Here is a 12,791-nt window from a genome sequence, read left to right as displayed (position 1 = left end):
GCGGAGAAGCAGAGGCTGTGTGGGACTTCCCTGGTGGTCCAGTGGCTAAGACTCCGTGCTGCCAATGCAAGGGTCTGGGTTCAGACCCTGGTCCAGGAACTAGATTCCTCATGCCTCAACTAAGCATTCATACACCGCAATTAAGACCTGGCGAAGCCAAATAGATAAATATTTTTTTAAAAAGCAAAACCAAAAAACAGAGACTGTGTGATGGAGTAAAGGTGGGGGAGATCAGCTCCCACTTTTGCAGGAGCCCATGAAGCAGGAGGAAGACTGAGAGGTGCCCGAGAGATCAGAATAGACAGCGTGTTGTCCAGGCTGTGTCCAGGCTGCCGGCAGGCCACTTAACCAGGAGGCTGAGACTTGGCCATCGGGCCCAAGGTTGTTGGTGACCTTGGCAAGCGCGGTGGGGACCCACTGGCTCTAGAGGGAAAGGATGGAGGGCTGGAGGTGGGGCCGGAGAAAGGTTGGGGGCCAGTGGTCAGGGGTCCAGGAAGGTATCTTTGAGCAAAGCCTTAGTGAAAAGTGAGGATGAGGGATGGGGAGCTGGTGGAGGGAAGTGCCACAGCCAGAGGGAGAGGCTGGGGCCAGGTGGGAGTTGGGGGGTGGTTGGGGGATTTGAGGGAGTGGGCAGGGGTCAGTGGGTTTGGAGAAGAGGAGGAGGTGGTGGTGGTGGGGGAGGCAGCAGTGGGCAGAGCTTTGTGCGGCTGGGGAGCAGCTGGCATTGAGTCCAGAGGAGAAGCTACAAGAGGACTTTGAATGCTTTATTTATTTATTTTAAAGAGCAGGGCTCTCTGGCTCCCGATGGGGAGCTCTGGGAGGCTTTGATTCCCAGTGGCCCCCGCTGAGCCCCTTCCTGCCGCCCCCTTATCGAGGGCCCTCCCCGGCCCCCCGCCAGCGGGTCTTGGCTTCTGTGCCCTCTGCCTGTGATGTGGGGCAGGCGGCTGGCGTGGGCCCCCCTCGGCCACCCGGGCCGCGGAAGCTGGGGGACAGCGGGCGGGTCCTGAGCAGAGCCGGGCCTCTCTGGCCGTGTGTGAGGGCCCTTTGTGCCCCGTCGGCGCTGCAGTTTGATCAGGCCCCTAGTGGGGCCAGATCTGGCCTCTGATCCCCGCCGCACAAAGGGCCTCATTGAGAGGCAGGAAGTGAGGAGCTGGGCTTTATCTGCCCAGGGATTCGTGGGACCAGCGAGGGGCCAAAGAGCAAGGAGCCTGGGGCTCCGGCAGACCTTTCGCTGACACGTTATCCAGACTGTGATCGATTGGAAGTTGCTTTCTCCCACCCGTTGAGCCAGCCTCAACTCCGATGCCAGCCTCACCCCCTCCAAGGGACCTGTCTGGGGGCATCTCACCACCCAAGTGAGTGACTGACATGGGACTCAAAACAGGATGGCTTTCTCTCCATGCCAGACACAACCCCTTCCCTCCAAGCACCTTCTGGATATCAGTTCAGTTCATCCTCACTGTGACTCTCTGAAGGCCAGACTGGTATTAGCCCCATTTTACAGATGAGCAAATGGAGGCCCCACAGGATTAAGGAACAGGCCTAAGTTCACCTGTAAGGGGTGGGGCTGGGGTTCGGTTCTAGGCAGTGTCTGACCTCCTGGGTTCATGCAAGATCTTGACTCTCAACCCCTGAATTTTATAGAAGGCCTGGGGGGTGGGGGTGGGGTTGTTCTGGGTACAGAGCCAGTTAGGGAAGGCTGGGACCCGAGCCCAGGGCTGTGATGGGAGTGCTGAGGGCTGGGTTTGAATTCCAGCTATTGGATGTTACTTGTGGGGCCTCAGGCAAGTCCCTTACCTTTTCTGAGGCTTTGTCCCTCATCTGGGGACAATAGCCTCCTTTCTCAGGATTTCTGTGCTGACGGGGTGAGGGCTGTGTGTGCTCAACAGTGTCTGGTGAGGGGCATGGCCTCCCCGTGGTGTGAGTTCCTTTCCTTCCCCTTCCCTGCTCTCAGGCACCAGTGCTGACCTCAGCTTAGAGGGTGACATGCTCCATGGCACTCACACCTCACTAGTGGCCTCTAAAGCCATGACTTCTCAGCAGGGTGCTGGCCAGATTACCAGGGAGCTGTACAAAGACCCATGCCCTGAATCCTACTCTGAACCAAGCTCCTTCAAGCCTTTAGATCCAAAGAAGTAAATCTCTAATAGTGGAATGTGTGATTCCGAGTGACACAGGAGAGGCTTGGAAGGCTGTGTGTGTGTGTATGTGTGTGTGTGTGTGTGTGTAGGGGGCAGTTCCTTCCCATATCCCCAGTGTGTTCAGCCAGCGCTGACTCTCTGACAAGCAACCCACTTGCCTAGTGGGTCAGCTAATTGAGTGCACTAAGCTTTGCCCTTAATTAAAGGGGAGGGCAGTCAACAGTCTGGGGGTTGAGGGAGCTGCTGATCTGTCGGGAGCTGATGCTTGATCTCCTCCAGTCCAGCCTCATTTCCAAATGTCCTTCCTTGAGAGGAGAATATCTAGAGTAGGGTCTCTGTTTCTCTTTACTGCCTTTTGCCTGTTTCCTAGTAACAGCTGAACTTTGTGTATGTATGCTCTGTCCTGGGCTGAGGGCACTCAAGTGTCCTTCCAACAACACTATGCAGGAGGTACACCTATGCCCATTTAACAGATGAGAAAATGGAGGCTCTTAGACCACAAAACCACTTTTCCAAGAATATATAACTGCTAAGCTATAGGCTAATATTTTAAGACTTTGCTCTTAACCTCTACTCATTGCTGCTCTGTATCAGATGGGAATGAAAACCAAGATAGGCGGCAGTGAACAGAAAACTTAGTAATGTTGAAAGAACTCGGGGTTAACATTCTCACATAATGAGAAATTCAGGGCTGACCTGGCCACTCAGTGACAGTGTCAGAGAACAGGCTCTCTGTACTCCATTGTCCCCAACTTGTGTTTGTTTGTTTTTTTCCCTCATAGTTCCAAAGTGGCTGCCAAATCTCCGGCACTCACATTTGCATTTCAGCCAGGATGTCAGTGGAAATGTCAAAGGTCTCTAATTTGGGAGGCTTTGTTTTTTTTGGGAAGGGAAGTCCATTCTAATAGACTCCCACCTAGATCTCCTTGGCCAGAATGTGTCCCTGGTTACTGTTGGCTGGAAGGTAGTTTGAAAAATGAGACTTTAGCTTTCCAGCCTATAGAGTTGCAGAAGGCAGCGAGGGGGTGGCTGGAAAAGGTGCTGTGGGGCCAACTCAGGTTCTTTCCTGCCCTTCTATTTTGATCTCTCCTTGCAGGTCTCTTCACCTGTTCAATGTCCCCCCATGAAGGCTTGACAACATCCTGGAGAGTTGAGGGACTATTTTAGGTGCTTCTGTTATCCAAGGTCTGGGCGGTGATGGGGGGGCCTTGACTAGCAGGACAGTTTGTTTTCTGGGCTTCATTTCTTCGTCTGTAAAAATGTGACCTCCTTGTCCAGGCTGCAGGTACCCCCGCTGGAAAATGGGAACAAACTCATTGTATCTAAGCTGTCGAGTTGTTCTGAGGATTACACAAACTTCCGTACCAAGGTGCCTCCACTACAACTGTCTGTTTCTGATGGTTTCCTTGGGACAGGTTCCTAGAAGGATGAGGCCTTGTTCTACAGGGAGGAGGTGTAGTTTTCAGTAGCAATTTGAGGAGGGAAGTGGGGTCAGGACGCGGAGGAGGGGAGGAAGTCCCTGCAGAGACCCAGGGGACTCCCTGACACTTCTCCAGTCCTGCTGCCTCCAGAGAGGGCCCAGGAGACCCATCAGATGACCATCTGATGACTGTCCTCTGCAGACTTGTAGCAGACTGACCCCAGTGCCCTCCTGACCACAGACCCAATCAATGGCTCTCTGCGGGGCTTTGAGCCGGCTACCGCAGCAGCCTGGTCTGCCTGGCCAGTCACAGCCCCTTGGAGGAGCAGAGGGGACTCACTTGGACCCACCATAGGTTCCTGAGCCGCTCAGGAGGGAGGCAGGCAAGCTTTGCCTCTCTGTGTCTCAGTGTCCTGGGAGGACAGGGGATGGTGGGTACGCTTTAGCCCCCTCTCCCCACAATTCCATTTTGTCTTGGTCCCTGGCCTCTGTCTGGGCCCAGCTCTCCGGGAGCCTGGAGAGGAGGAATAGGTGTGTGTGCTGGAGGCTGAGGGTTACGGGGTTCCAGTCCTGTTCTACCCTGCCCTGCAACCATGGCACGTGCCTTCTACGCTCTGGACTCCTCACCTCTGTAAAGAGGTCCCCTTTCTAAACCGTTTCCAACCTGCACATCTCCGTGGCTGTGAGTTCATGATGCAGGGTGTCCCCCACCCAGGGGCAGCTTTCAGCAGACCTTGGAGCCTTCTGCCCAGGAAAGTGCCCCCAGGACAGTCCTCTCTCCCTCCATCCAGAGCGGGAGACACGCTGGGTTTGTGGGTGCGGTGCGCCCCCTGGTGGCCACTCTGGAACACTGCTCGTCCAGGCGCCGATCCCCAAGGCCTTCCTCCTGGGTTAGGGCCCCACTGTAGGAGAAGCAGTTTTCTCTCCTTCAGCGGGGGATGGGGGGAGATTGGGTTGCTATAGTTCCTGGGAAGCTTTGGGATGCTTTTGAACCCCCAAATGTAATCCCATCACCAGCCTCCCTATCTCAGAGAAACCAAGCTCCAGTTTAGGATTTTTTTCTGTTTCTGGGCAGTTGATAGAGATCCTTTTTCTCTGTGAAGCGAGTGGATCATCCCCATGTTGCAGATGGGGAGACTGAGTCTCAGGGGACTCAGGGATAAGTTCCTGGCCCCAGCCTCCCTCTGCCCCGCCCCGAGACTCGCTGAGGATCCTGGCCTCCCAGGTTGGACTCACATGGTTCCTTCTGCTAGGACACCATCCCCTTCTTTGGAGGAATGCTCGTCCTTCAGATCTCATTCCAAGTGCTCTTTTATTTATGTTTATTTATTGACTTTTTTTGGGGTAAGAGATGCGTAACATACAATTTACCATTTTTACCATTTTTGAGTGTAGGGGTTCAGTGGCATTAACTACATTCACACTGTTGTTACCACCATCTGCCTCCAGAACATTCCCATCTTCCCAAACTCAAACTCAGTACCTATGAAAACAGGAACTCCCCATTCTCTGCTCTTCCCAGCCATTGGAAACCACCATTCTACTTTCTGTCTCTATGAATTTGGCTATTTGAGGTAACTCATATAAGCAGAATCATATAATATTTGTCATATTTCACTTAGCATAATCTTTTCAAGGTGAATACATGTTGTAGCATATGTCAGATTTAAAAGCAGATCATTCCTCCTCTGGGCTGAATAATATTCCATTGTACGCATATTTTATGCTTTGTTCATCATTCATTCATTGATGGACAATTGGGTTATTTCTTTATTTTCATTGTTGCTTGGTCTCTAACTTGTGTTGAGCTGTTTTGCAACCCCGTGGACTACAGCCCACCAGGCTGCTTCGTCCATGGGATTTTCCAGGCAAGAATACTGGAGTGGGGTGCCATTTCTCCTCCAAGGGAGCTTCCCTGCCCAGGGATTGAACCCACATCTCCTGTGTGTCTTCTGATTTGCAGGCAGATTCTTTACAGCTGAGCCACCTGGAACGCCCAGGTAATTCTGATACACACTCAAGTGTGAAAACCATTGGTCTGGGCATTGTGCCAAGCATTTTCCAGCATTGTTTCATTTATTACACTGTTATTATTCCCAATTGGCCTATGAAAAAACCAGCGCTCAAAGAGGTAAACTCCTTTCCCTAAATTCACAAGGAGTGCAAGCTCCAAGCTCCTTAACTGTCTGTGTGTGCCTTTCCTGGGATTGACCAGGAGCCTGGGCTGGAGTTCCCTGTCTGGCCAGCAGGGGGAGTCCTTTACCTAGAACCCAGAGCCTAAGCGTGGAGGGAGTGGGGAGGGCTGAGCCCCTGGAAGCTGGGCAGGGCGCTCGGGGCTCACTCCCATCCCCTTCCGTCCTCACCACTTACCTGACCCCCATCTCTCCCACTTGGACTCTCAGCCTCTGACTGCAAAGAATGCTGGGGCAGGGACTCAGGGCAATTTGGGTGGAGTTTGAGAGGTCCCAACAACTTGGGTATGTTGCTGAACTGTCCTGAGCTTCAGTTCCCCGTCTCCAAAATGGGGGTTACCATCCTGCCTTGGTGACCCATTGAGAGCATGGAAGGCCTTTCAGATCTGGGGTGTTTTGACTTCCTGGAGGATTGAGATGAATGATGTGATTTGAGGGGAACTGAAAAGTGAACATTTACTGGGTGCTGAGTACGCGCTGGGCACTCTCAATGTGACGTGAGTTTATGCTAACAGTAAAATAAGGACTATTCTACCCATTTTACAGATGAGGAAACTGGGCTCAGAGAAGAAAAATGAGTTGCCTGAAGTTCCCACAGCAAGACAATGGCAGAGCTGGATTTCCAGCTCAGGTTCTCTCTTCCAGGCAGCTGTCCAAACAGAGGGCTAATGTCCAGTCCAAGAAGGGATGTGGAGACAAAGAGGCTAAATTGTCTCTCCCTTTCTCCCTCCCTCCCTCCTTCCCTCCTTGGACTCTGGAGTGCCACCTGCCTTTGGCTCCACCACCATTTACCTCTCCCCTCCATGAGCAGATCATTCCTCCTTTGGGCTAAATGTTCACATCTCCCCCAAATTCCTATGTTGAAATTTAATCCTGAGGTGATGGTATTAGGAGGTGGGGCCTCTGGGAGGTAATTATGCCATGAGGGTGGAGCCCTCCAAAGTGAGATTAGTGCCCTTATTAAAGGGGCCCCCACAGGTCCCCTTGCCACTTACACATGTGAATTCAAGTGAAGACGGCTGTCTGTGAACCAAGAAGTGGGGACTTCCTGGCCTCTGGAACTGTGAGAAGTAACTTTCCATTGTTTGTAAGCCACCTAGACTATGGTCTGTTGTTATGGCAGCCTAAATAGATGAAGGTACCCTTCATCCTGAGCCTCAGTTTGCTTGTTTGTACAACAGGGATGATAAGCCTTTGGGTTATTCAGGATTTTCACTGGCTCACAGTAGGGGAGGTGCAGGGATAGAAATAACGGGTGGGCTTTGCTGTCAGCCAGTCACTCTGTCAGTCTCCGTGTCTCTTGGTTTCTCATCTGTCTTCCATCTCTCTTGGCTCTGCTTGTCTCTAGGTGGTGGCCTCACTTTCTCCTACTGCACACTACGCTACACTTTCTCCTATTTGACATGGTGAGTGAGGACAGGCGGGCAGGGCCATGCACAGCATTGGGCTATGTCTTTTCAGCTCAGCCACACCAGAGAGTCAGAGAGCATCTCTTGCAACATCCAAATATAAAACACCAGGCAGAAGTCTGATTGGCTGAGCAAATATAAAACACCAGGGCAGAAGTCTGATTGGCTGAGCAAATATAAAACACCAGGCAGAAGTCTGATTGGCTGAGCAAATATAAAACACCAGGGCACAAGTCTGATTGGCTGAGCTTGTCTATTCCTGAGACAATCACGTGGTCAATTGGAGATGAGATGTTCCAATTAGCCACCTCTAGGTCACATGTCTTCCCTTGAAGCTGGGAAAGATTGAAAGCGAAAGGAGAAGAGGGCAGCAGAGGATGAGATGGTTGGATAGCATCACCGACTCAATGGACACCAACTTGGGCAAACTCTGGTAGACCGTGAGAGATAGGGAGGCTTGTCGTGCTGCAGCACACGGGGTCACAAAGAGTCAGACATGGTTTATGACTGAATAACAACAGCAGGTCACATGTCCACCCCTGTGGTTGGAGAGAGAGGTCCTGTGATTAGCAGTCTCACTAAGACAATCAGTAATAGCTAACACATCATACTTACCATGTCCCAGTGCTGGTCTAAGAAGTACCTTAAATGCACTAATTCATTTCACTACAGTAACAATGATCCCATTTTGCAGGCCAAGAAACTGAGGCAGAGAGCCACACAGCTGGTGAGTGGTGAGGCTGGGATCTGAACTTTGATTCCAGAGTTCTTGCTCATAGTTCACCTAATAAGGAACTCTAATGGTTACAGTTATCGGAAGCAGGGGGAAGGGCTGCTTGGTAGACAGAAGCTGTCCATGTCCCTTCTGCCACCCCTGGGATCATTGGATGACACAGTAAGTACCAAACCTGGGCTTGGCAGAGTGGGGTTTGGGGGATGGAAGTTGCCTTCCCTTTGCTTGGGAAGTCAGGGCCCACCTGCTTCGTCCCCAGGGAACAGGATTGGTGTGCCCAGTGGGAAGGGCGCTGTGAACGTAACCCGGCCCGAGCGGCTCAGGAGGATCACTGCTTCCCTGATGGGAGGACTGAGGGAGGCCATTCAGGCCCTCCCCCTGCATCCCCCACTGCCCTGCACAGAGGTCTTTCTCCCAGCGCACAGGGATCCTGGGCGAGGGTCTGGGGTTGGGGTTGGGTCTGGAGTCAGATGCTCCTGGGGCATTGCGTCCCCTCCTGGGCATCACACTCTTTCCCTCTGTGTTATCCTTGGAGCCCGCGGGTCATGGGCTCACTGGGGGCTGGGGTGGGCCGCTGCTGGGTACACAAACACCAGACGGCCATCCGGTGGCTGGTGAACAAGGGGAGCCCTCAGCAGGACTCGATAAGGGTTCCAAAAACAAGACTGGGCCCCCCGGAATGTGCCCCTCCCTCCTGCTGGCAGCTGCTAATTTATGCTAAGCAGATGTATGAAAACCCCAAGTCCCCAGTGGGTCCAGGGGGACAAGGGAGGATCCAACTGGCTGAGCCAGCCGTGAAGGGGTCCTGTGTTCCCCTGGCTGCCTGATCCCTTACCTGGGCCCCCAGTGCGCCCATGATTCTCTTGAACTCCTGCCCTGCTGTGCTAGAGGGGCCCAGCTTCCTCCTGGGAGGGGAGGCAGGGACCCTGGGAAAGGTCAGGGGCATGAGGGCTTTGGGATGTGTAGGCTGCCTCGCTGGGGACAGGCCAGGTCCCTGACAGGCATTTTCTCCTCTCCTGAGGCCCCCACAGGAGTCACAGTGGCTTTGAGGATGCAGAGGCCAGGAGGGGTTTAGCGACTTGCCTGGAAATGGGAGCAGCTGGTGAGAACTCTGGTGTCAGGCAACCTGGGGCTGAGCTCCTGGATTGTCCCCTGGCCACTGCATGACCTTGAGCAAGCTGCTTAACCTCTGCGCCTCAGTCCCTTCATCTGCAAAGTGGGGATGACACCGGTGCTTCCTTCATGGGTGTGGAAAGATGAATTGAGAGGCTGCACAGATGGGTAGGGACTCAGCAGCCTCCACTGTGATCGTTAGCAAAGCCTGGAGGGAACTGGGGGCTCCAGTGTCTGACTCTGAAACCTGAACTCTTCCAGAGGCCCCAGGCTCCTTCCCCGCGGAGGAATCTGAGGACAAGTACATTTCCAAGTCTCAGGCTCTTTCCATGTGAGGCTCCTGCCTTGTGTGATGTGACCAAAGATGGGGGGTCCTTGGAGCCCACTCTTGGCTCCTCCAGCCCCTGGGTGGGCAGCCTCGGGTCACTGGAAGGGCATGTGATTCGGGATCAGGGGCGTGGGTTCAAGCCCAGGTGGATCGCTTTCCCTCTGGGTGGTCGGAGCGTGGCCTCTGGCCGTGGATGAGCCCTGTGAGTGCAGGGCATCGTGGTCCCACCTCTTCACCTTTGCCTGCTCTGCTTCTGCTCCCAGAAGTGCCTCTCTCATCCTCTCCTCTCTCCTGGGCACAGATGGCATCTGCAAGGCCCCCTCGAAGCCCCTTTCCTTTGTCAAGACCCCGACTGAGATCCCACACCCCTGACCTTCTGCAGCTGCCCCTGTGCTCAGCTTACTTAATCTTCCGCCTCCTTGCTGCTCGCTCAGCTGCTCCCTTCAGTGTTAATCTGCACTCAGCAACAATACCAATACTCGATGGACATGAGTTTGGGTAAACTCTGGGAGTTGGTGATGAACAGGGAGGCCTGGCGTGCTGCAGTCCATGGGGTCGCAAAGAGTCGGACACAACTCAGCGACTGAACTGAACCAATACTTTGGCCACGTGATGGGAAGAGCCAGCTCATTAGAAAAGACCCTGATCCTTGGGAAGCTTGAAGGCAAGAGGAGAAGGGGGCAACAGAGGTTGAGATGGTTGGATGGCATCATCAACTTGATGGACATAAGTTTGAGCAAATTCTGGGAGTTGGTGATGGATAAGGAAGCCTGGCGTGTTGCAGTCCAAGGAGCCGCAAAGAGTCAGACATGACTGGGCAACAACAACTGCGCACAATACCTACAAGAATCTGACAAAGCACACTTCTGCTCTTATGGTTTTATTTATTAATGTATTTAGTAGTATTTTTTAAAGTTTTTTTTGATGTGGACCATTTTTCAAGTCTTTATTGAATTGGTTACAATATTGTTTCTGTTTTATGTTTTGGTTTTTTGGCCTGGAGGCAAGTGAGATCTTAGCTCTCCAATCAGAGGAGCACGCCCTGCGTTGAAAGGCAGAGTCTTAACCACTGAACCACCAGGGAAGTCCCAGCTCTTATGGTTTTAGTTTTCTTTCTCTGGCCTCAGTTTCCGCATATGTGTGATGCTGAAAGGGGTAGCACTCTGAACATCCGACAGCTCTGGCCATACTGAGACTCCTGGCAATGGGAGGGAGCCCAGAGACGAGGATGGCTTCCTTGGACCCGTCAGGACCTCGGCAATGAGGTGATTCTGGGTGGCTCATCTAGAGGCCTGGACCTTGCAGCCGTGAAAAATTATCTTAAATTTTCCATGGAGGGATTGGCTTCCAGCCCCAGCCACTTGAGTTTTATTTTGGGACACCCTGGCCAGTGCACTCTACTCTGGCCCAAATGAGCTGGTCCCAACCAGCCTGGAAGTTCCTGCCACTCTTGTTTATGGCTCTGCTGGCCTTTCTGGACGGTCAGTGGCCAGCATCAGCGTATAACCGGGACTCCCTCAGCCCAGGCTGGGTGGAGTGGGCACAGGGGCCTCAAATGTCCTGACCTCTTAATGGCAATGTAGTTTCTGGGCCAGGAATGGGCATCCTGAAATGAAGAAAAATAAAACAAACATAAACAATCCCAATGTCACCCCTCTGCGAGGCCTCTCCAGAGTGTGACGGGGCATGCGATACAGCCTGAAGAAAACCATTTTCCTGTCACCTGATCACAAACACACAGGCAGCCCACAGAACAGGGTAAAACAGCTCTGTAGTTTTTCCACAGAGTGCTTTTAGTTCTTACAGAGCTGGCTATGGTTGACTGTCCAGGTGTCCAGGCGTCCATCTCTCTGTTTCCCATCAAGCTTATCCCCGCATCCAGGGGCTTGTACCCTGCTGCTGGCTCTTTACAGGGTCCTGCCTAGAGACTGGTATTCCTGGCTCGCCTAGAAGGCCCACAGCAGGCCTTTCTGTCCTCCACCGAGCAGTCTGGATCTTTGCAAATTCTGGCAGAGCATCCACAAGATAAAGCTTTCTCAGCGGTGGGGGTTGGGGGGTCCTCACATTGGACAGCTCTGGTGACTCACAAGGCTAAATAATTCCGCAGCCCCTGATCCCAACCCCAGCAGTGAGACAGACAGGGGACCAGCTCATAGGCAGGACCTGACCTCATCTTCCTGTTGAGGCAACAGCAGCGGAAGCAGCAATCCCTGACTGAGCCTCTACCGGGTACCAGGCACAGTGTGAACTTCTCTGAACAAGTCCACTTGTTGCTCACGGCAACCTTGTGCAGGAGAGGCTATTCGGGGACATGTTAGCAGAGTCCCTCTGAAAAGCAAAACAAACTACAGTTCCTACCGACTAGTAGCATCTGCCGATTTCCAAAGTGTAGATACTTCCATCGTGGCTGATGAGGTTGCTGAATGCAGAGTTAGAAACATGCATGCACAGTTAGCCTCACCAGCCCATCGGAGCCTGCCCCAAGCATGCCCCTGGTCTGTTCCTGTTTACCACACCTTAGGTAGCAATCAAAATTTGCAAATGAGCTACAGTTTTTCCAGTAGACATGTATAGATGTGAGAGTTGGACCGTAAAGAAGGCTGAGCCCCGAAGAATAGATGGTGCCAGAGAAGACTCTTGAGAGTCCCTTGGACTGCAATGAGATCAAACTGGTCCATCCTAAAGGAAATCAACCCTGAATATTCATTGGAAGGACTGGTGCTAAAGCTGAAGCTCCAACACTTTGGCCACGTGATGTGAAGAGCTAACTCATTGGAAGAGACCCTGATGCTGGGAAAGATTGAGGGCAGGAGAAGAAGGGGACGACAGAGGATGAGATGGTTGGATGGCATCATCAACTCAATGGACATGAGTTTGAGCAAACTCTGGGAGATGGTGAAGGACAGGGGAGCCTGGAGGTCCACGGGGTTGCAAAGAGTTGGACACGACTGAGCAACTGAACAGCAGCAGCAAGGTGTGAGGAGAGAGCTTTCTTTCTAAATTCTGAACTGACCTGAACTTCTGTGTGAGGCCTTCACCCCATCAAGTTATGGAAATAGCATCATCTAGTCATGCCCTGTGCCCCTGGCCCCTGGCCGCTGCCCCAGGGTTGTTGAAGGTCGGGGGCTTAGGTGGGAGGAGCGCATTAGAAACCAGTGTTGCCATCTGCTGGCTTGTTGCTGTGTTTCTGTCCTTGAGGGCTCTGCTGAGTCTGGCCTCATTTCTCATCACAGTGCCCCTTCGGAGCCACCAGCTTCCTGGGGCCACATCAGTGCCATGATGGTGCTGCCGTGGGTACAGGGGAGAAAGTTCCCTGCACCCGTCCCTCTGAGGGGAGAGCTCTCTGCTCACGTGCCATCGGGGCGCTCTAGCTGCCTCATCTGTCCCTAAGAAAGGCTTTATCCCTGGCTGCTGTGCCAGGGAGGAACTCTGTTCTCACCACATCCTAGGACATC

General features: G+C 52.9%; 1 long non-coding RNA gene across 1 annotated transcript; it reads left to right on the top strand.

Moving 5' to 3' along the window:
* Window positions 1-7,129: 7,129 nt before the first annotated feature.
* Window positions 7,130-8,058, top strand: LOC122698872. Its single transcript, XR_006342448.1, has 3 exons — window positions 7,130-7,159; window positions 7,857-7,889; window positions 7,973-8,058. It is a non-coding gene; the product is annotated as an uncharacterized LOC122698872 (long non-coding RNA).
* Window positions 8,059-12,791: the final 4,733 nt, after the last annotated feature.

This window comes from Cervus elaphus, chromosome 8 (genome assembly GCF_910594005.1).
Source record: "Cervus elaphus chromosome 8, mCerEla1.1, whole genome shotgun sequence".
NCBI classification, from domain to species: domain Eukaryota; kingdom Metazoa; phylum Chordata; class Mammalia; order Artiodactyla; family Cervidae; genus Cervus; species Cervus elaphus.
The sequence above is the reverse complement of the archived record's forward strand: the minus strand, read 5'-3'. Positions and strand labels throughout refer to the sequence as shown.